Source organism: Chenopodium album, chromosome 7 (assembly GCF_948465745.1).
Source record: "Chenopodium album chromosome 7, dcCheAlbu1.1, whole genome shotgun sequence".
In the NCBI taxonomy this organism is placed as follows: Eukaryota; Viridiplantae; Streptophyta; class Magnoliopsida; order Caryophyllales; family Amaranthaceae; genus Chenopodium; species Chenopodium album.
In genome coordinates, this window is record NC_137840.1 from 55059089 (window position 1) to 55081946 (window position 22858).

The 22858-nt window shown below is 36.2% G+C and overlaps 1 non-coding gene across 1 annotated transcript; it reads left to right on the plus strand.

Annotated features, from left to right (window-relative positions):
- Positions 1 to 1798: 1798 nt before the first annotated feature.
- Positions 1799 to 1905, plus strand: LOC145641248 (small nucleolar RNA R71). The gene has a single exon (XR_014115304.1). It is a non-coding gene; the product is annotated as a small nucleolar RNA R71 (small nucleolar RNA).
- Positions 1906 to 22858: the final 20953 nt, after the last annotated feature.

The window sequence follows — 22858 nt, forward strand, 5'->3', positions numbered from 1 at the left end:
CTTCTTTCTGCCATTTGTCTATCTCATCTGAAAGGGATGCAACACAAGATACCGCCTCCAAGGGATCTTTTTCAAGAGCTTGGGGCTTGTTAGAACAATTTTCAACCACATTAACACTAAAACATTTCTCCTTAGTCATGGGGATTTTAGGGGCATTATTAAGATTGAAAACAATTTTATCATCCCCTACTGATAGTGTTAACTTACCACTTCTCACATCTATGATTGCTCCTGCAGTGTTAAGGAATGGTCTACCCAAAATAATTGGGGTTTGCATATCCTCAGCCATATCAAGAACAACAAAATCAACAGGTATATAAAATTTACCTACTCTAATGGGGACATCCTCTAAAACACCTAACGGGTATTTGAAAGAACGGTCGGCCATTTGTAGAGTAAAATTAGTAGATTTTAATTTACCCATATTCAACTTGGAACACACAGATAATGGCATGACACTAACGCTAGCATCCAAATCACACAATGCATTATCAATCACTAGATTGCCTATATGACAAGGGATAGAAAAACTACCCAGATCTTTTAATTTAGGTGGAGACTTATTTTGAAGTACGGCACTACACTCTGCAATGAAAGCTACTGTCTCTACCTCACTAATAGACCTTTTCCTAGTCAATATTTCTTTCATAAATTTTGCATATGAAGGAATTTGTGTGATTAATTCAGTGAAGGGAACTGTTACCTTCAAATCTTTACCATCTCCAGGAACTTACCAAACTGCTTATCCAAATTTTTCTTCAAGTGACGATTGGGGAATGGAAGTTTAATAATTGGCTTTGGAGCATTACTGCTCTTATCTGGAGTAGCCACCTTCTCCGGAGTCATACCCTGCAATGTAGAATTAGATGTATTAGTACTATCCTTTGGCCCTGCAGGGCTATTAACTACATTGTTTGGTTTAACGGAATCAAGATTAGAATTATTTAATAAACTAGGTTCATCAACTCTGGGCATAGGGGGCCCTTCATAGTTTGAACCACTCCTTAGAGTAATTGCATATGCTTGATCTGTAGGCCTGGTCGGCTGTGTCGGCAGAGCTCCCTGTTGGCGGGCTTGTAGAGTAGCGGAAAGTTGCGCAATTTGATTATCTACAATTTTATTGTGCGCTAGAATTTGATCAATTGTCGCATCTCTACTCTCCATGTGCTTTTGCATATTAACCAACATTGCTCAAATTTCCACCAGAGAAGGGTCGGAAGATGAGGAGGTTTGTTGTGGTTGGTTCTTCTGGCCAGCATTGGGATGATAATATTTCTGCTGCTGTTGTTGTGGCGCCTGTGGTTCTTGTGGTGGTGGATTTTGAACGTTGGTACTCCGGTAGGAAAGGTACGGATGATTCCGATACCCAGGATTGTAGGTGTTGGAGTATGGGTTATTCTGCCTATAAGCTTGAAAGGCATTAACTTGCTCCACGGAACTCCTGCAATCTTGTTCCCAATGACCTAGAATACCACAATTTTTACAGAAAGCCTCATTAGAATTATTATTAATTGTAGAAACATTAGCTACATTATCAGTGCTCAGATTATCTAATTTTTGGCAGATGGAGGTCAGCTGAGCTTGCAAAAAGGATACAGAGTCAACACTATGTTTCCCCTTGTTAGCAAATCCTCTAGGATTCCCATATTGGGAATTGTGTATCGCCATGTCTTCAATAACCTGACCTGCATCATCAACATCAAGATTCATAAATCTCCCACTAGCTGCAGAGTCTAAAATTATTCTAGAAGAATTTCCAATGCCATTATAGAAGGCTTGGATTAACTGCCATTGTGCTAAATTATGGTGGGGGCATTCTCTTTGTAGATCCTTGAACCTCTCCCAAGCCTCATATAAATATTTATCGGCTTCTTGGGCAAAGTTCTTAATCGCACTCCGTAGTACGGTTGTTCTCTCTGCAGGATAATACTTGTTATAGAAATTCAAAACAAGAGTTTCCCAGTCAGTTATACCAAGTGCAGTTCTATTTAAGCCATTAAACCACAATTTAGCTTTTCCAGTTAAAGAGAATTGAAGGGAAAGAGAATCTCCCTGATTTGGTCTTGAGTGACCTCGGCTTGCCTGATGGTGTTACAATATTGACAATAGTCGACAATGTGAAGATTCGGGTCTTCACCCTTAGCTCCACTGAATTGCTTCCTCTATATCATCGTTATAAATTGAGGTTTAATTTCAAATTGAACCCCATCGAGAGCCAGAGTAGGGGTGAGATGTGGAAAATCTGAAAGCTTTGGTTGTGAGTAATCACTAAGCTTCTTTGGAACCGCCATCTCTGATTCTGAGTCTGATGATACCTCTGAATCGCTAGAACCAGTTGGAGGATTGCGGTGATTATTATTATTATCACCAGAATCCGCCAGGATTTGCTTGTAGAGATTTTTCTGTCTATGGAAGGAACGTTCGATCTAAGGATCGAATGGGATGTACCCTGATCTGGAACACCTGGGCATAAACAAAAAACTAGAAGCAAATATGAGATTTGCCTCAGAGAACTAACGTTCTCTGAGACAATAAAAAGAAAATAACCTAGACTACAAAAATAATCAGAAATAAAAATAAAACCGTTTCCTCGGCAACGGCGCCAAATTTTGACAGGGTAAAGTCGTATCCCCTAATCAAAATTAAATACCTAAATCCTCTAACTAAAGTAGATAGGGAAGTAGGGTCGAACTCCACAGGGAAATAAGTCTTTTTACTCCTAATTAATTATTATAATCTAAATTATCTAAGTAACCAATATTTTTGGGAATAAAATATATACTACGAAGAATAAGTTTAGGGAGAAAAACAATAATAAGAAGGCCTAGGGTCACAGGTTCACCAATAATTAATATTCCGGGATAAAACATAATAACTAATAATCAACATTGCACAAATAACATGATCAACAGGCTCTCGCAAATTATTAATCAACATAGATCTAACAGGCTCTCGCAATTTACTAGATCTAAGTTCCTATTAAAAATAGCCTTTAATATTAAATTAACATCTTCTCGATTCATCAATTCAATATTTCTAAACATTCACAATCAAATTACATCTGCTCGATTCATAATCTAATTGCAAAGAATTAAAACAATTCAATAAGAAATTATCATGCAATACCAATAATCAATAATAACAAATTATCCCTTCATATTAATTATGGATCCCCATAAACCCTAGAATTAAACTACTCACACATAATAGAAACTAAACTAAACAAAGTAATTAAACAAGACATGAAAAAATGAATGAAATAAACAACTAAGATTAAGAGAAGAGAAATCGTTACCAAAATAAATCTGGAATTAGGAGTAGATTAAGAACAAAGGTTTAAGAGAAAGAAAATCTAAGAAAACAATTAAGAGAATAAAGTAAGAGTAAAGAGAGAGAGAGAGAGAGATAGAGAGAGAGAGAGAGACTAAAAACGTATTACGGAGGAGTATTTATACTCCGTACAAATCCTAAACTAAAACAAACTAAAACGACGCTAATCGTCTCCAAATAATTACACGCGCCCGATCGGGCGAGGCACCGCCCGATCGGGTGCGCCTTTTTGTTCTTCAAGTGAAATCTCGCGTCCGGCTGGGCGCGTCACCGGGCGCCAACCTTAGCTTCTCCCGCCCGGCCGGGCGCGCCTCGGGGCGCCAGCCTCTTTGGCCGGACGGCTCTCTTGGGCCACTATTTGGACTACGATTGACTCCACTTCTTTGGGCCAATCTGGGTTTCCTCATCCGGTCTTTAATACTCGGTCCAAATGCCCCGGTATCACCTATACCGAGCCCTTAATCACCGGTTCGATGGCTCTAACCGGCTCTGGGCTATAAAATCTGGTCGTGTTTCTCCAGTGCTCGTGATTGCTCCAAAATATCTCGAGAAAATACTCCAAAGGTGTAATTCCCTGCAAAAGTCAACCAAATCTACGAAAACACCAGAAAACACCAATTAGTAATAAAAGTGGCTCTAAAGAGCCAAAAACACTACAAATTATGACCAAGGGACGGGGGTAAAATACTATATAAAATAGACACATCAGTTAGTCAAAAAGAGCACATGAATATGAGAACAATAAAGTAGAGGCCTATTTTAAGGGCAGGTTCAATCTCTTTTAGGTTTGATTTGTACCTTCATCCCCGAATATCTAGTCATGGTTCCAGACAACTATGGAGTTAGCGATCTCACGGATCGTTAAGGGGTGTAACCTTCATCCTGTGAACGGTTTACAAGTTCCTAAAACTTGTTGGCGACTCTTTTACTCTTGTTTCCTTCCCTTTGGACACCACCATGCTTAAGTTTATGATCACAATGGGGCTCAAGTGTAGGATGCTTAAAAAATATTCCCTTCAGTAATAGTATATCCTACTATTTCCCAGTTTGCATGAAAGAACTCGGCAATTCAACCATCAGGGCTTGGGGATTTTGATCCTTTTAGATAAAAAAATAGCCGCTTTGATTTCTGCAGAGTCAAAAGGTTGGCATAACTTGTCACTTTGTGAAGATAAGAGACATGGGAAATGTAAATGTTGAAGTAACAAATCAATATGATCTTCTCGAGCGGAATCAATAGGCGGCAGAAAGACACCTTTTGGAGAGTTCACAATAAGACTCGAGACTTGGTACTGTTCTTCCACCCATAAATCATCCTTCGAACGTATAGTGATAATTTCATTCCTTGCCTTGCATTGTTTGACCTTATTAAAAAGGCACTTAGAAGGAACATTACCCTCCCTAATCCACTCACATTTCACTCGTTGCCTCTAGTATTGAAATTCCAAGTCGCATTTCGAAATAAGGGAATTCACATGATCCACATAGCTGTGCGCATCAGAGAAGAAGGAAATATTATTTCCAAGAACATTTAGCTCCTTTGAAATTTCCCTCCAATTTATTCCCCACAATTTCTTGTGGTTAAGACACCAATTTTAAAGCATACTTTGAATTTTTTTGAAGTTTACGTACCTAGCAAAAAGGGTAAGAGCCACAAACGTTAGGATAAGGATAAGGGGGATCTTGTCCCACCGGATTTTCATAGTAATAGTCAGGGAATGGAAGGTTGAATTGTCTGTAATGAGCTTTTTCTACCCTAACAAGGTAGGAAATCAGGAATCTATAATCAGGGTACCACTGTCCATAGTAGTCCCTATATTTATAATAATTTGGAATGTCCCCTGGTAGATAAAAATCATCAAATTTTGCTTTGATAGCATAATATGGGGGCTCCTCAGGCAAACAACGAACAATCATGGCAGAAATACGATCAGGGCTATCAAAAACCCTGTCCCTTAAAACGTTACTCTTGTAGGAACATTAAAAACGAATCTTTTGAACATAATCATAAGGATGTTCATTAGGTTTCTTTTGGAGAGTTCCTAGTTTGGTGAATCTGTTAGGTAGGTTCGGCATCCTGTAAAGAAAAGATTTAGAAAAGAATTCCCTTTCCCAAAAACAAAATAATACAATTCTTGCATGAAATAGGTTCAATGTTTAATCAAACAATTTCTTTATTCCTATACACATAAATTCATATCCTCAATCAATCCATTCATGATTAAACATTCATAACCTAAATATTAATGCATACAAGAACATGATTAATTCTAACTTATATGCCCAATTTCTTTCGTACATTCTCACCAACATGCTTTTTAAAACTGTAAACTCATAATACTTACCTTAATCCTTGCTTTCCTGCAAAATGACAAACTAAAAATATTTTTTACTCCATTTTAATTAAATTTTTCAAAATTAAATAAGAAAGAAGGCAAAAATTTAGGACCTCCCTTAAAAAAAAAATTCGGACCTTCCCACTTAAAAAAAAATTCGGACCTTCCCACTTAAAAAAAAATTCGGCCCTTACAAAAAATTCGGACCCTATTAAAATAAAAAAAAATTCGATTTTAAATTTAATCAATAAATATTTAATCCTCCCAAAATAAAATAAATAGAATAAAATAGAATAAAAATAATTCTCTAGAAATTTTACCAATAAATAAGTACTTGGCCAAGTTTAAAATTAAAACACTTAAAAACACGTTTTTGGCTTTAGTGTTGATAAAATCTCAACCAAAGCTCCTAGTGTAACACCCTAGAAATTCCTTTCTTTTAAAATACTTGTTTTGCCCTGTTTAAAACTTTAAATAGGAATTTCTAAGACATTACTGCCAGCGTGAAAACGGTTCAGGCAACTATCAAAGACATACAGCGAAAGACTAATTTCAAAACAATTCAAAACAAGTCAACTTGAAAAGTCAATCAACGAAAGTAAAGTCAAAACAAAGTCAAACGAAGTAAAATTTAATCAACCTACAACTTGGAACCATTGTAGTCCCTTATTAAAACCAAAACCAAATTCAAAACCGTTCGTTAGTCACGCATAATAATAATGTCATAAACAAATAAAGCAATAAACACAGTACATCATATACTTATAGAAACTAGCGTGATTCGCTCTTCACTCATGCCCATTCATGAATATGCTTCATCACCTGAAAAGTTCATCTCTACTTGTTTCCACTACCCTCCATTAAAAAATGGTCATCGTAGGGCCAAGATAAAGACAAGACCAACAAACACACAAAACGCACAATCAGCAAAGTTGAGTACATAAGCGTAATTAACACACTAACATACAATTTCCTATCAACACACAACTTACCTCGTTGCACCTGTTTTTCAAGCATACAACATTCAACAAAACTTCTCACTAGACCACTACATAACTTATTTAATGTTGACTACGCATCGAACGGGTTTCCCCACTAATCTCCCCCAAATAAATTGAGGTTACTGACACGGGAGCTAACCGTGCCAGCATCAATAACCACTCATAGGTGGCGGAATTCCTGCGCATAATAATAATAAGGAAAAATTGTCAAGAATAACATGACCTTTTAACCATCTTCCAAAAATAAAATGACCTTTGATTTATTCCAAAATAACATGACCTTTGTTGCACTTCTTCCAGAAATTGAACAAACGAAATTATGACCGGTTTTGTAGGTGACCTGCTTACGTGACATGTGACCGTTAGGTCATTTTGTCCCTTTTAAAAAGAATTCCCTCCCTTTTATATTTTTTTCCAGACCCTTTTTTCTTCCTTCCTCTTCAATTTCCCTTGTTTCTTTTGCTCCCTTTTTTTTAATTAATTCATAAATTCTTTTCACAATGTCTTCAAGAAGGAACAATTCAACAACATCAGGTTCTTATTCAAATACAAAAAAGTTTGGACAAGGAAGAATTCTTTATAATTGTGGAAACGAAGCTGTGATTAGGACGGTGAGGAACGGGCCAAATTTGGGCATGAAGTTCTATGGGTGTCGATTTTGGCCAGTAAGTGTTATACTAATATGTTTTTGTTGGTGTTCTCATGTATTAATTGAATTAAAATGCATGTAATTTTTTTACAGGACTCAAATTGTGACATGTTTAAGTGGGTGAATGAACAAAGTGATTTGGAGGACCAGCAATTGAAGATTTTGGAAAAGGATACTTTGATTTTGGAAATGGAGTTTGAACAAAAAAATCAGAGATGAAGAAATGAAGAAGTTGCAGTTGAAAAAAGAGAACTTGGAGGAAGAAATTCAAGACATGAAGGCTGAAGGGTTTGAAATGAGGGTGGAGCTGATGAGGAGTTCAAGGAATGAAAAGAATTTGTTTATGGCATTAGTTTTTTTTTTGTTATTGTATTTCTGTCAAACAAGTGATTTGATGATATTCATTGTCTAAGTAGGTTTTCTGTCAAAAAAGTGTTATGTAAGAAGAAATTTGGTGTTGAGATTAATGGAATGTGATGCCTTTGATTTTGATGGTTTTGATATTAATGGAATATTTTGTCTAAACAACAAAAAAAAGCAAAAAAAAAAAAAAAAAAAAAAAAAAAAAAAAAAAAAAAGACATACATATTCTGAATAATGCATTAACATGTGGCTACTCAAAGTAATGTATTTAAAAGCTACAAAAGAACATGCCACTTGATACACCTAAAATGTAGGAAATACTGTCATTTGGTGCAAAATACTACAAACACTGTTCAATAGCTACAAATACCAAGTTTTTAGAGCAAAAACATATTTTACCCAAAATACAAGCCACTTAAGAAGCAAAATATTGGCTTAACTATTACAAGTTCATATGGTCACTGTTGCTGCTGATCTATGGTTGAGGTTTGGCTAGCTTGTGATCCTAAGGCTTGCTATCTAGTCCTCATCCTTGAACTAGGGCCCTGCACCAAATTAAAAAAGCAAACACACATTAGTTTCAAAACAGAAATATGATGGCAATGTATAAAGGTAAAAATCAAAAACACCAAGAGCACCATACCTGTTCTAAAGGGGTGCCATCTTCATGAAATAAAACACCTACACCAATAGGTACATGCTGCCTCCCCCTGCCTCTTCCCTTAGATCTCCCCTTGCCCCTTCCCTGCCCTTGGTTGCTAGGACCAGCAGCTTCAGTTGCTTCAGACCTGCCCCCACCTCTCCTACCTGATCCCCTACCTCTCCCACCTGATCCTCTGCCTCTAGCACCTTGGCCCCTAATTATTATCCTACCACCCCTGCCTAGCTGAGTGGGTTGTGCTGTTGTACTATGATGGACTGATGATCCTAGAACTGTGGTTGAAGTAGAAGCAATTTGTGAAGGCTGGGAAGGAGTACCAAAAGATTCTGGTGTGACATCTTTTCTTGGCCTTCCCTGTGGCCTTTTTGCTGGTGGCTCGGTAGGAACATAGCTTCCTTTGTTTGGACAGCTTCTCTTGTTGTGGCCCTTATTTTGAAAAATGTTACAGGTCATTTCAATCCCTGACCTAGACAATGATCCTGACTTCTTTTTGGATCCTTCAAGGTGTTTGATCCTATTTTTTCTAGGCCTACTAGGCCCGATTTTGATGGGAGGTGGGTCCAAATTACAAGGCACACTTGGCCAGTACTTTTCTCTTTCACATGGTGGTGTTGTACCACTGTATACCTTGGAGTAGGTTTCAACTTTATAGCAATCATCAACATAGTCCTCAGCAACTTTGTTTTGAAAATAAATACAAGCTATGGCATGGCAGCAAGGTAATCCTACCATATTCCATTTCCTACAGCTACATGTTCAAGCAACTAAATCAACATTAACCTGATCTAAAGTATGTATTACATTGAATAATCTGTCAGAGGAAGGTAAGTCATCACAGTATGCAACCTTCTCTTTTTCTTTCTCTAACCTAGCTTGTATTCTAGGACAGAACACAAAAGTCCATTTTTCCATCTCTTTTCTTCTAGACACTAATCTTTGTATTAATGCAACCCTAATATCTTCTAACATGTTGATTATGTGTTTTGTTCTTGCATTAATTATGTAGGCATTAAAAGTTTCTGCCATGTTATTAGTAATGGCATCACTCTTCACAGAGGAATCAAGGTATGCTCTACAAAACACCTTAGGTTCATACCTCTTAAAAGCCAAGGCAGCATCTACATTCAACTTTGTCAAATCTTCAATTGCATCATTGTAATCAGCCAAGTTGTATGACTTGGCAATCCTCCAAAATAACAGCTTCATCTCATCACCCTTGTATGTCCTGTGCCAATGACCAAAAATATACCTAGCACAATGTCTGTGCTTTGCTTTTGGAAGCACAGCAGTCACAGCATGTAATATAGCCTGCAAGGCATTTAATAAAAAAAATAAGTCAGCTATGCCACACACATTACAACACAGAGCACACAAGATCAGAAAAATATCAAAGACAAACCTGATTTTCATCAGAGATGATTGCAACTCCACTCCCTTCTCCAAGATCTAAGCAGGATTGCAGATGTGTGATAAACCAGGCCCAAGACAAATTGTTTTCCCCTTCAACAACAGCCCAGCAAATTAGGTACATCTGGTCATTGGGGTCCCTTCCTACTGCAGTCATGATCTGACCTTCTAAAAATGTTTTAGAAAGGCAGCATCAATACAGATCACCCTCCTACAACCTGTCTTCCATCCCTCCTTCACTCCCTCAAAACAGGTGAAGAGCCTTTTGAACATTGGAATTGATATATTTGGCTGTGGATCAACTACCAATTCCAACACAATCCCACTGCTTACAAGCCTCAATGTATCTCTCCAATTTCATGTAATGTTCCTTCATTGATACATGTAGCATCTTATGTGCATGATACTTCACCTTATAAGCAAAGTCTTTCCTCACAATCACTTTGTATGCTCTTCTCACAGTTTCAATTATCTCCTTGGCAGGCCAATGTGGCCTTGCTTTGAACACCTCCAGCAGCTGACTTGCCACCCAAGAGGACTTAAGCTGCCTGTTTTTGTTCATGTTCCTATGGCATGTATGAGATCCAAATACTCTCTTAACTAACCATGTTGCATCCCTTGAATGCACAGAGAAATACACATAAAAGGGACAACTTCCCACACACTTCACTCCCAATTGTTGTTTGTCTTTGTTGCTAATGGTGTATCTCAGATCCCTCCCTTGCATCACTGCATACTTGCTCACAGCATCCTTAAAGTCACCTCTATTTGCAAACCTCTGACCCACCTTCCAGATGAATTTGCTGAAATCGGTGTCTCTCTTCACTAATTCACCCTTCTTAGGCTTGCTACAACCGTCACCCTCTTCCTTACTTAAAGGTGGAGTGTTAATATCCTCATCACTATCCACAACATCACTGTTTAAACCCTCAAGTGGTGTTTCCCCTTCAGTGGTTGGTAAATCCTTAGGTTGTTTGCCCAACTTCCCCTCACAAGCTTCTTTTTGCAACTACTGGGCTATGTCAACCAACTTTGAATTGCATTTGTTGACTCTTTCTCTTTCTTCTCTACAATCCTCATCTTCATCTTCAGATTCACCTTCAATGAACTCAGTTGGTTCTAACTGCTCACTTGGTTGTCTTGCATCTACTTCAACCTCCAGATCTATATCATCCAACCTGAAATCTCCATCTGAAGGACTACCATCTACAACATAATCATCATCTTCCTCATTTTCATACTCATAGTCCTCACAAAACTTTTGATACTCCACATCAAATTCAGGATCTTCATCTTCAGTAGACCCCTCACCATCAGGTAACAATTCACTCAACTTCAAAGGGTTGTCAGGTCTATTATCCTCCCACTCATAATCACTATGAAACTGTGAGCTTAGATTTGGCAAATCATCTGTGGTACAGTTTATGTTAGGCAAATCAGCTGTGGAAACAAACTCTGCTGAAGGAAATTAAGAAAGAGTGAATTGAGAAGGGATTTCTGATAGGGGCTCAGTTTGTTTCTCACTCATATTTGGATTTAAGGCTTCAGCATGGGTAGTTGGGTCAGTCAAATATGGGTTTAAAGCAACATATCTTGAAGTAGATTGAGGTGTGGGGGAATCAACATTTAAAGCTGATGTGGAGGTACTTTTGGGGCTGATGTGGAAGCATCTTTCTGTTTCCTAGGGCTTTTCCTAGGTACATCCACAAGTTTTGTTTGTGGTCCCTTTTTTGGTGTCATCTTTTTCCTTTTATTGACTTTTGTGGGGTGGGGATTCTCCTCTATTCTTACTGCTGGTAGAATTGGGTTTGACACTTTAACTACAACAGGTGGGTCAAGTGGGGTCAAGTGAGGGGGCTCATCATAGTGTAGGAAATAACACTCCACAGCCCTAGTTTTTTTAGCAATCTCAATCAACTCCAGCACTTCATCATCTCCCTCTACCTTCCTCAACCCATTCTCCAAACTGAGCCCTGAAACTAAATAATATATCCTAGCCACAGCTATATAGCCACACTTGTTAGAGTACTCAAGCAATTCCCAGTAACACAACAGATTAGGGTCCATAAGAAAGTTCCTTCCCTTTCCCCCTATATAAACCAGCTCACCATTTTTTACTATTTTAAAGGAACCACCATGCCAGAACCGAATTGTCACATTGTCAAGAAAGGTTGACATTTTCACCTATATATGTTACAAACATCAAATTACTTTCTTTATCACCAAATTAAGCATTTCAGCATCAACATAAGTAATTGAACTCTATCAATTCAAGCCCTACACTAACAAATCAGTAATTATACCCTAAAATCAACATCAACCCCATAAATTCAACAACACAAGACGAAAAACCAAATTATATTAATTAATCTACTCGAAATTAAAGTTATTAACCTAGAAATTAATCAAATTTCACACATAACCACATCACATTCATAATGACCAAATTTGAAAATCTGGATTAGGGGATAATTTCGTACCTTTTTTTCGCAATTAGGGGCTAAAGACTTGAACTTTAACTTCTTCTCTACAATGGACCGTCGTTTTCAGGTAGATGGGGTTGGTTTGCAGAATTGAATGAACTTTACCAGCTTGCTTGCTTCGACATTAATGGAGAGCATAGAGTAGGAGAGGAGAGAGAGAGAGGGAAAAGAATTAAAGAGGGAAATCAGTAGTTGAGGGTATTAAATGCCACATAGGCTTTTTTAAGAGGGAAATCAAAGTCAATGCTTGACTTTCTCCCTCACAACAAGTCACAACAGGTAACCAGTTTTTTGTTCTATTTTTAGAAGAAGTGCAACAAAGGTCATGTTATTTTGAAAAAGGTCATTTTATTTTTGAAAGATGGTTGAAAGGTCATGTTATTCTTGACAATTTTTCCTAGTAATAAAAGGAATGTACAACGTCTTGTACTCGATTAGAAGTTATGATCAAATATAAAGTCACATAACTCCCCCCCCCCCATATGTTCATTCTCAAGGTATGCAGAAAAAGTGCTATTTGTAACGCCATATTTGTAACTGGCGTATGTTATGCTAGTTACGAAAGCATTAATAGTAACTGACTAAAATAATGTCAGTTACTATTTTATGACATTTGTAATCGGCATAGTAAATGTGAGTTAAAAAGATAATGCGCGAAGGATATATTGGACTACCATGAATAGGGACTGTCATCAATATGTTAAAAAGATGCCCTAAATGCCAAATATATGCCAACTTGCAACATGTTCCCCCATCTCTTCCTTACACCTACACATCACCATGGTCATTCTCTGCATGAGGAATAGACATCATTAAAAGAATTATTCCTCCAGGAACAGGAGGCCATGAATACATATTAGTAGCAATCTATTACTTCACTAAATGGGTTGAAGCAAAATCATATGCTAAACTCACTGCAAAACGTGTAGCACTCTTTATCGAAAGAAACATCATTTATCGATATGGAGTCCCACATGAAATGATAAGTGACAATGGAACTCACTTTCAAGCAGAATGTGAAGAATTATTACAAAAATATGGCATCAAACACCATCATTCTTCTCCCTATAGACCTCAAGAAAATGGTGTCATTGAGGCAGCTAATAAAAACTTAAACACAATCATCGAGAAGATGACATAAAATTACAAAGATTGGCCTGACAAACTCCACTTTGCCCTGTGGGGTTATCGCACGTCAATTCGGTCATCAACAGGGAATATGCCATTTTCCTTAGTCTATGGAATGGATGTCGTACAACCTGTAGAACTGGAAATACCTTCTCTACGCATCGCATTAGAAAGTAAACTCGATGAAGTAGAATAAGTTATGATCAAATATAAAGTCACATAACTCCCCCCCCCATATGTTCATTCTCAAGGTATGCAGAAAAAGTGCTATTTGTAACGCCCTATTTGTAACTGGCGTATGTTATGCTAGTTACGAAAGCATTAATAGTAACTGACTAAAATAATGTCAGTTACTATTTTATGACATTTGTAATCGGCATAGTAAATGTGAGTTAAAAAGATAATGCGCGAAGGATATTATTGGACTACCATGAATAGGGACTGTCATCAATATGTTAAAAAGATGCCCTAAATGCCAAATATATGCCAACTTGCAACATGTTCCCCCATCTCTTCTTTACACCTACACATCACCATGGTCATTCTCTGCATGAGGAATAGACATCATTAAAAGAATTATTCCTCCAGGAACAGGAGGCCATGAATACATATTAGTAGCAATCTATTACTTCACTAAATGGGTTGAAGCAAAATCATATGCTAAACTCACTGCAAAACGTGTAGCACTCTTTATCGAAAGAAACATCATTTGTCGATATGGAGTCCCACATGAAATGATAAGTGACAATGGAACTCACTTTCAAGCAGAATGTGAAGAATTATTACAAAAATATGGCATTAAACACCATCATTCTTCTCCCTATAGACCTCAAGAAAATGGTGTCATTGAGGCAGCTAATAAAACTTAAACACAATCATCGAGAAGATGATAGAAAATTACAAAGATTGGCCTGACAAACTCCACTTTGCCCTGTGGGGTTATCGCACGTCAATTCGGTCATCAACAGGGAATATGCCATTTTCCTTAGTCTATGGAATGGATGTCGTACAACCTGTAGAACTAGAAATACCTTCTTTACGCATCGCATTAGAAAGTAAACTCGATGAAGTAGAATGGACTAGAGCAAGGTATGCAGAGCTAATTCTACTTGATGAAAAGCGACTAGAGGCTTTACATCATACTTAGTGTTATCAAACCCGTATGGCTAGGCACTTCAATAAGAAAGTCAAGACAAGAACTATAAAAGTAGGAGACTTGGTCCTGAAAGCATTAATGAAAAATGTTTTAGACCCAATTGGTCTTGACCATACATTGTCAAAACTATCCTATCAGGAGGATATGCAAAACTAACTAATATGGACGACAATAAGTTCTCAAACATGACAAATCTTGACCAACTTAAGAAGTACTACCCATAATTACTTGAGTAGGACACTCAAGAGAGCTACGTTTGGCCTGATTCCTTAGGAAAGGATACGTAGGCAACCCTTATAGGGTGCGACCACTATAATTTTTATAAACCTTGCATTCCAGCAAGTCAATTCGAAGAAATTAGCGCAAATATTTACGAGTGCGCCTAGTAAAAGTCGTCGCCTGGCGACGAAGCCAGTGCCGTGCGACGAGCAGCAACGTCTGGCGACAAAGAAAGCTCCAGACGACGGAGACCAACGTCTGGCGACGGACTCAAATTTCGACGCCTACTTTTTCGCATCAAACTAGGCAAATTTCGGTGTATTTCGAAAATCTATATTCAATTTTACAGTAAATAGTTTCTCCTTTAGCTAGAACACCATGTTTATTTTCTACCCAAACTTTCTTTTCCGTAGAGTCAGCTTTCCTTTTCTCTTTGCCTTTATTAGTGTCCTTCTTATTAGGTATCATAGGTAAGGATGGAAATGGATCGGGTTCGGATAGGGTGGAGCTCCACCCGCATCCGTCACCTGCATCCATCCGTTTCACCCGATCCATCCGTCACCCGCATAATACATCACCCGAAATCCATCCATCCACCATCCACGGGTGAAACGGATGGGCCGGGTGGTAAACGGGTGGGTGAATATAAATTAATTTTAGATAAAAATAAAACTTGAGAAAACTATTTTGACCCTTTAATATTAAAATAATTATTGTAAAATAATTGTGATATGTCAAATATTAACATAAAAAATAAAATATAATCGTACCATACAAATTCTAATATGCAAATATTATATATGTATAAGATATTTATATTTATTTTTAAATAATAAGAATATTTATACTACTAAACGGATGGATGGATGGGTGACGGATGGGATTAACCACCACCCGAATCCGACCCGATCCATCACCTGATTCACCCGTCATCCGCATCTCATCCATATAAACTGGGTTTTTCACCCGTTTAATAAAGCGGATGGACCGGGTGGTCGATCATCCGTTGGATATTTCCATCCTTAATCATATGTGTTTTGAACTCAACTCTTTCGCCTAAGCGTTCCTTAATAGGAGTTATCTTTTCACCTTGACGATTCTTCACATTGGTTCTACTTTGATCTTTCTTCTTGTCCTTTTTAGACTTATTAAGAAGCCAATGCTTCACATCCTTGGCAAAGAAGGAGGAACCTTTTGGGTAACAACTTCCCATAAAGGCCTAGCACTCCAACAGGCATCAAACCTCTCTACTTCTTATGAAAGAGGGAATTCATAAGGACGACGAAGATATCCAGAAGGAATTGTTTGAGTAAGACCATACTGTCTTTTTACCCTGCAGGGATAATAAAAAGCCAACTTGGTTAAGCTTGGAAGACGGCAGAAGGGTTGCTTGTTGACATCAACCATCTTCTCAATTTTCCACCATGGGATGATCCATTTGATAGCAAAATCACGAGAGGCGAATATTTTGATCCACTCTCGGCGACCCATCTTTATAGAGAAGCGCTTATTTTGCCTTACAAAGTAGTTTGGAGTGTATTTTTCAATGTTATCAGGAGGACTAATTAATTCTAGTCTATCCATTAGCCACATCTGTAAAAATTCAATGCAAATAATTAGTATTACTATAAAAAAAAATATATGTTTTTGATTTCTGTAATTGAAAATATTATTTTTCTACCTGTAATAAAATTGGAGAGCCTTGAAAAGGTGCTTTTGGATTTTCTATAATTCATTCAAACTAAGCATTGTTTCTCCAACAATTAATGGCATTGGATTTCTCCCTGATTCAATTTGTTCCATCAAAGACACTAATATTTCTTGACCCTCACGATTATTACCACTAGTGAGGAAATATTGGCTAAGCATGCAAAAGAGAAAATCCCTTCTTCCATAAACATGAAAAGATTAGGTCAACCCTAAGAAAAACACCAGCAAAGTCTTTTGGCAATCTTTTGATTTTTACAAGATACAACCATTCAGCAAAGCTCTTGTTCGCAGCCAACCGAATGATCTCAACAAACATTCATGTATCAAAGCTCCTTTGCTCAAAGACGCGTAGACATATCATAAAGCTCTTTTGCTTAGAGATGCGTGGGCACATCGACCAAAGCTCCATTGTTTAGAGACACGTGAACATTTCTTTCAAAGCTCTTTTGTTTAAAAACACGTGGACATCTCCTTTAAGCTCCTTTGTTAGAGACGAGTGAACATCCCTAATCAAGCTCTTTTGTTCAAGACGCGTGGACATACCATTCGACGCTCCATTGTTCAGAGATGAATGAACAATCCTCAAAAAAGCTACATTGTTCAGAGACGGGTGAACATTCCTAAAAAAGAAGCTCTTTTGTTCAGAGACGAGTGAACATCAACAACAGCGAAACTGAAGATGGCTACAAGAAGTCACCTTTGATGATGTTCCCTAGGATGTGGAGGATTGTCTCAAGAAGTTGAAGATGTTTACAAGCAATGGTCTTCGACGATGGCGTTCACTAGGCACTGTGGAGGTCGTCATAAAAATGCAGCAACAAAATCGGTTACTCCAGAGACATCTGTTCGACGGTGCAAGATACACGTTTCTTAACTCTTTTATCTATTTAACTAACTCTACTTTGCAGGTATCGGTGTTTCAAGAACAATTTAGGGTCGTAGAAAGCTTTGAATCATTCTCCGTCCATATCACTACTTTGACTTTTGTTTTCAAAACTTGCGTTTCTCCAAACTCAGTCAAAGTGGGGGCTTCTGTAGACACCCAATTGTGTCTCCCCAAAAACAAAACCCAGTGATGAATACTTTTCACGTCGCTTGATTATCGAATGAGGTGAAAGTGTGAAAAGTCTTGTGATGTGTTTGCGTTAATAAAAATCTTTCTTTCTGTTTTCAAAAACTTATCTATTTTATGAAAATAGCCAGTCCAATTTAGATTGGTCCATGATAAGGGTCAATTAATAGTGTATTTGGGTCAAGCTCGTAAAGAGCTTTCCAATGATACATTATAAGCCCAATTCCGATGAATAATGAGGAAGTTATGGTCCAAATACTAATTTGGGTCTGAAATGGTTTTATGGCCCAATGATCTAGTGGAGGGCCCATTAATTATTATTCTTAAAATTATTAGGATTGATTATGATCTTCTAGAATAGTTTAGAAGGTCATTTTGAGTTCTAATAGCATTAAGATTGATAATTAATATTTTAGAAAAAATAATGAATTTGGTTTGAAATAAAACAAATGTTTTATTATGATAAAATCTGATTGAGTTTTAATTGCTTGATTATATTAAGAAAAGGATTCCGTACAAATTGCGTTTTATCTTTTAATTGTCGTAAAACAACAAGCCTGTCGCCAAACGACAGAGCTTGTCGCCATGCGTGATTCCTGTCGCATGGCGACAGACTCTGTCGCTCACGATAGGGATCAGCTTTATTCCGATCAAAATTCTGATTTGTTTCTATCATTTCTGGACTATTTTCTTATGAATAGGGTTCTCATATCCCCGTTATTAAATTCACAATCATCAATCACCAACAATCATTATCTAATTCTATTCTTTCTTTCTCTAAAAGCTAGAAGCTTATTCTCTTTCTTTTCTATTTCTAAACCTTCCCCTCTTCATAAAATTCTACATTCACAAGTTCTAGACATACCTAGACAAGTTCGAAGTTGCCTTCGCCCTAGACGTGAAAGAAAGAGATACGAGGCATTTAAGTATGTAATCTAATTACTTCTCTATTATTCTTTTGATATAGAAATCATGTTTAAATTATAATAATTCCTAGTATTGTGTTACGGTGTTTTTTATTTTAATGCTTTCTAGTATCATGTTTAGGGTGCTTCCTATTCTTTTCTAATATCATGTTGGTATCATGTTAGGGATAAGTCTTTGATCTTTATTGCTTAGTGACATGCTAGGATTTGTTATTAATCATGTTAGTATCATGCCTAGGATCTTGCTATTATTATTATGCTTTATTGATATTATTATGTTGCTTGATACATATCATTGTTATTGCTTGATCACGCCTTTTATGCATGTTTAAAAGGAATTTGTATTTGTAATTACGCTAAATAAGATAATTAATAATTTTGTTTAGGCTAATATGATTTTAATTCAAGTGATAGCCAATAATAGTTTTATTTATGCATTAATATTCAACCAACATAGATTAAACAGGTTTAGGGTTAATATATTGATTATATGTTAGTCAGAAAGCGCACATGAATATGAGAAGAATAAAGTAGAGGCCTATTATTAAGGCGAGTTCTTTCTCTTTTAGGTTGGATTCGTACCTTCATCCTCGAATATTCAGTCATGGTTCCAGACCACTATGGAGTTAGCGATCTCATGGATCGTGAATGGGTGTAACCTGGCCTTCACCCTGTGAACGGTTTACAAGTTTCTAAAACTTGCTGGCGACTCTTTTGCTCTAGCTTTCTTCCCTTTAGACGCCACCATGATTAAGTGCATGATCACAGTGGGGTTCAAGTTTTGGGATGGCTTGAAATATTCCCTACAATAATACTCCTTCCATCCTAAAATATATGAGACATTGGACTTTTTTCACTATGCATGTATTAGTTTTGATCATAATTTTTTACTCACATAATTTAATAAAAATATATTTTATCTTAAAATTTGTTGTTAAATAGGTATATATATAAACTTTCAAAATATAATTTTTATTAGTATTTATTACATACAGGTACAGTCAAAATAATGCATAGGCATGTGTGCAATGTTGACTATGTCATGTTTCTGGGAGAAAGGGAGAATTAGACAATTTTCAAATTTACTCACAAAATTAAAGTAAAAGAGTCATGTGAGATTATGTTTGATTCGTCTCAACGAATACTTTATTAATATTCAATCGTTATAATTTTAAAAAGTATGTAATGAATAATAATAAAATAGGTGTATTGACAAACGTGTAAAAGTCAAAATGTATCCAATAAAAAGGGATAAAGGGAGTATTATACTTTAGATATAGGGTAATTTTGTCAAAATTTAAGAAAATTTTACCAACAACTACCATTATAATGACTACTTTGAGAACAACTACCATTGAGTTATTTATTTATTTTTTTTGTAAAAAAAGTCTATAAAAATCTACCATAAAAACCTTGAGTAATACAACTACATTTAATTTATTGGAAATAATCTCCAATTGAGGGAGCTAAAAAAATCGGCTGTTTCAACAACGAGGGAAGGGAGGAGGGGCGGTTTCACCGACCTGAGAAGGGAGGGGCTATTTTGGGGATGGGGGAAGGGGGTGGTTTTGATGGTGTAGGTGGGTCGCTGAGTGGTTTTAGGGGTAAGGATAGGTCGACCGGCTGTTATTGGTTGTCAGTGGAGGCAGTCGGTCGAATTTCAGTTGGGTTGGGGCTAGGGGAGGAAGGATGGTGGCTGGCTGGGAAGTTTTTTTTAATTATTTTTTAAAATTTGGACCAGTTTTGTTGCGACACATACATCACACACATGGCTTTTACAAAATAAAAATCACCCTTTCTTTAAAGTCAAAGAAAATCAACCCAAAAGTTCATAAGTGCTCCCTAACAAATGTAAGTTGGGATTGTTGAGAGTAAATCGCTAAAAGTTTGAATTAATAAATTAAAGTGATTTTTTTTTACAAAAAATTAAACTTAGATATTGGAAGCACCCAATTAATATAATAGATCAAAAAGCGAAGACAAGTCGAATTCAGGGTTAATTAGAGGATGAAATGCAGTTGTTTGACTCTTGGAATTGCCCTTTTTAATCTCTTTAGTTTTAATAAAAACGTGTTCCTTTAATGGAAGTGATGTTACTTATGTTTGTTGGGAGATGTAGCAAAATTTCTATTTCAGATTTACATAAACCCTTGTTGAAGGAGGATAGTAGTATGTGTTGTTAAACCCATTTGTATGTGATAACAGTTAAAGTCATTACAACATCATGACCTTGTATGAGAATATATACTCCCACCTTCCCACAATATATTTTCTTTTTTCAGAGACCCAAAATGTTGTTCCTCTTTCTATCTTGAATAGTATGTAAAGACCATTATACCCTTTTTATTTTATTTTATTCATTTAACTTCCTAATTTACCCTTAACTTTTTTTTTGAAACAAACAGAATGGGAATATATTAAACGAGGTCAAGTTCCGCCAAAGTTTGTAGGCTTTAATTTGAGGGAACGGATCTAAGCAAACGTATTCATTACAACCTCTAGTATCCCATCTCGCAACAAGACGAGCCAAAGTATTACTCGCCCTTTTAACTTATCCACTTGCATTGTACTTTTTTCACTTTATCTCTCTAACTTTTGTCTATAATTGTAGTTTTCACTTTTTTCCCCTTAAATTATCCACTTGCCTTGTAATTTTGTCTAACTTTTGTCTAGTTTTTCCACTTCTCCTCCCATTTCTGAAATACCGTGAAAAACCACAATAGGAACTATATTATGGGACGGAGGAAGTATAAGATATGGTTTTGTCAGATCGCAAAGAAATGTGATTGACATGTATGCAACATAGATCTCAAGAGGATTTTATCCATTTGAATTATTGAGGTCCCTTAGGGTAAGACATATTGATTTGGGTTGTCTCCGTCATTTTAGCAACATTCATAGACTTTTAATTGTATGTTAGAAAATACCTTGCACCACACAAAACATCATCACCAACTTCCCTCGTTCTATCACTAGTCCCATCACATGTTTAAATGTATATTGGTAAACCTTATATGCATTGTCCTCACTCGTTGTAATAGCTTAAAGGTAAATATCGTTAATGACCTTAATTAGTATTGTGTAAGGGCTTCTTATGCCAATAGTAACTTATGTTACTTTAATGTCCTTTCGTTTGTTGTAAACTCAATTTAATTACTCCCTCCGTATTTAATAAGTGTTACAGTTTGACCGGCACATATTTTTAGGCAATCAAATTGACTTAAATAAAATAAGAGGTGAGTGGGGTAGTTGGAGTATTAAGAAATTGTAAAAGAAAGATAATGGGGTTAATAATTTATTGAAAAGTAATAAATGTGAGAGGAAATATATAATAAAAAAGTAATAGTGTGTTTAGGTGAGGACCGTGAGAGGAGAGAGATATAATATTTAAAAGTAGTTTTTAGCTGTTTTTTTTTAAAAAAAAAAAAAAATCTAATAAACTTACAAAGAATTGATACAAGCTTTGGTGTATGAAAATATCTATCTATACTAATATATTAAAAGGCGTTCTTAAGAACGTCGATTTGCCACATAGTCCCGCCACGTCATCTTCTCAACATTTCATGATGCCACGTCATCACTCAAACAATGTCACATCACACAAGCAACCAACATCGCTCAATATAAAAACATAAGGATAAGGAGGTTCGAACCCTCAACCTGTCTTATCAAAGATGACTATATAGCCATGCAAGCCAATGATCAACTATGTTATTAATATGTAAAAATAATTATATAAGTGTAAATCACAATATTCAATTAAAAAACAATAAGATACTCAAAGAATAACTCAATTTTGATTTGACAATGACAATTACAGTTTTGAAAAACCTTTATACAAATTTATCGATTGTACGTCGACAACGGTAGAAACCCGGGGCAACGCCCGAGCTACTCACTAGTTTAAATATTTAAAACATGTTTACTTAAAACCGTTAAAGTCCACATGTCTCATAATTAGTCGATCACTAGGTTAGATCCCGTGCTATGCACGTTAATTTCTACCATTTATCATTAGTTTAATATTGTGTCAAATTAAAAAAAAAAAAATTATATGTAATTGTAAAATAAAATGAAAGTTTTGTAATTGCAAAATAAAAAGAAAATTATATCATACTAAATAAATACACTAAAACTTAAGGAGTATTATATACACAACTAATAAAAAAAAATTATGAATTACATACATTAAAAAGTTATATATAGAAAAATACTAGATAAAGCCCATGCGATGCACGGTTTGTTTGAATTTTAAAATTTTTTTATATATATATATATATATAGATATATCTATGTGCTAAAATTTTTTATATATTCAGATAAAATTCCTGATATCAAAAGATAATATTTTATATTTAATTGATTTAAAGTGGGAAATCTCATTCACCAATTTTAATAGATAATAGATGAAGCTCGT